The following is a 1981-nucleotide window of genomic DNA, read 5'->3' on the forward strand; positions in this document are numbered from 1 at the left end:
GCTTCTGAACGTTTTGCATGTGTGTAGCCTTGAACAATGCTGTACCAGTTTGTCCAGATAGTTTATACTGTAATAACAATGTGATTTATGGTGAATACCTCCCTTTCCTCTGAGGTCTGGAGCTTCAGTGACTGATGTCAGTGATATAGGTACTGTATGCCTACCCAACTTAAATAAAAACCCTGGGCTTTCTGTTTTAAGCAAGTTTCCCTGGTTGGCAACACTTTCCACATGTTGACTTACATTGTTGCTGACGAAATTAAGTAGGACTCTTGGAAGTTTATACCTCGGTTCCTCTGGACTTCACCCTATGCTCTTTTCCTTTTGCTCATTTTACTGTGTATTTTTCTGTTGTAATGAACCATAGCATGATTATAACAATTTTATGAGTCTTGTGAGTCCTTTTAGCCAGTCATCAAGCTGAAGGGTGGTCTTGGTGGACCCCCCACTGCAAGGCTATTTAGGTTTTTTATTTCTTCTTGGATCTGTTTTGGTAGTTTAGTTTATTTAAGAAATGTATCCATTTTATAGATTATCAGTTTATTGGTATAAGGTTGTTCATAATATTTCTTTAATATCCTTTTTTTTTTCTTTTGTGGCTGGTATTCTTTCCAATTTATTTAGATTTTATTGTTTGGTGAAATGGGCCTCTAGCAAAGATGTCCAGTCACAGGTGAAGGTCCACATCAGTTCAAGCAGAGTTCAAGACTGGGGACAGGGCCTAAATGAAAAAGAGGCTCCTGAGATAAGGAGCAGGCAGTTCTAAGCCTGCCAATGGTCCCAGTCCCTTGGTGATATCACAGTCAAGGCAAATGCCCAAGTAAAGGCCCTCTGCCAGCCGTAGATATTCTCTGAGGGCCATCCACGCCAAAGGCCCAGAGCAGAATGGGGTGGGCCAGGGGTAGGAGGAAGAGAATGAAGAAGTCTGAGTGTTCCGCTGGAAGGCTGGGCCTCACAAGGACTGATCTCATGGTGACAGCCTTCCATGTGGATGAGGGCTGGGGGGTGCCAATTTGCCCCACATGGGATCCACTCCACGCTCTGGAGTGTTGCTGGTCCCTGATGGACTCTCAGCCAAGGAGTTCTTTGGTCTTCACTGCCAGATGCCTGTCCAGCTCTGCAACTGTGTCATCGGCCATTTGGCTCATCTGTTTCTCAATGAGCCTAATGATATCCTCTGAGGTTTTGTCCTTTGACTTCTTCAGCTTATTCATTGCATTGTGCAAACCCTCTGTAAAGAGTCTTTGGCCTTGTTGGTGTGCTGTTTGGCCAGTTTCACCAGCGTTTCCCTGTGTTCCCTGGTTACTTTGGGAATGGGTATCCGAATTAAAGTCCCTTCCACTTCTGGATTCAGATTCATTCCACTTTCTCTTATAGCCTTGGTAGCTGCAGCTGTACACTCTGGGAAGCTGGCCATATTCACCAAAATCAGCTGTGGCGACTTCATGGAGATCTGGCTTATCTGGTTTAAAGCAAGCTTCCCATCAGCAGTTACCACAGCAATATGATCAAGGGATCCTGGTGAGGTCCTTATGTTGAGAGTCTTACTGAAATTATCCTTGAGTACTTCCGTTACAGACTTCATTTCTTCATCTACTTCATCCAAGTTGATTATATCCTCAACCAAGGCAGTGTTAATATTCACTCTGGCTTGGGACTGTCCTTTCCCCTTGGCTTTGGCTTTCTTGGTAGCACAATGGCGGATTGGGACAGCCGAAAAGTCTATATATCGCCTATGGTCGTGTTGTCTTTCACTTACTGTCTTCAGTGTAACTTCTCAAACAGGTCTGGTCAACGCTGCAAGGTAATTGCAAAAGGCAGGGTGGACCATGCGGAAGCACTTTAATCCCAAGGCCATGACTGAAGACAGTCCTTGGGAACATCCACAGCTATCGCCCTTTAATATCCTTTTAATGTCTGTAGGATCTATAGTGATGTTTCCTCTTTTATTCCTGATAATGGTAATTTTTGTTCTCTCTCT

At 44.1% G+C, this 1981-nt stretch overlaps 1 protein-coding gene and 1 pseudogene across 1 annotated transcript in view; one reads left to right on the plus strand and one right to left on the minus strand.

Annotated features, from left to right (window-relative positions):
* AP3B1 (adaptor-related protein complex 3, beta 1 subunit) overlaps positions 1 to 1981 on the plus strand; it is a 271170-nt gene that overhangs the window by 33194 nt on the left and 235995 nt on the right. The window lies entirely within an intron of this gene.
* Positions 1037 to 1858, minus strand: LOC105826622 (annotated as a pseudogene).

This window comes from Propithecus coquereli, unplaced genomic scaffold (assembly GCF_000956105.1).
Source record: "Propithecus coquereli isolate 6110/MARCELLA unplaced genomic scaffold, Pcoq_1.0 Scaffold9, whole genome shotgun sequence".
In the NCBI taxonomy this organism is placed as follows: Eukaryota; Metazoa; Chordata; class Mammalia; order Primates; family Indriidae; genus Propithecus; species Propithecus coquereli.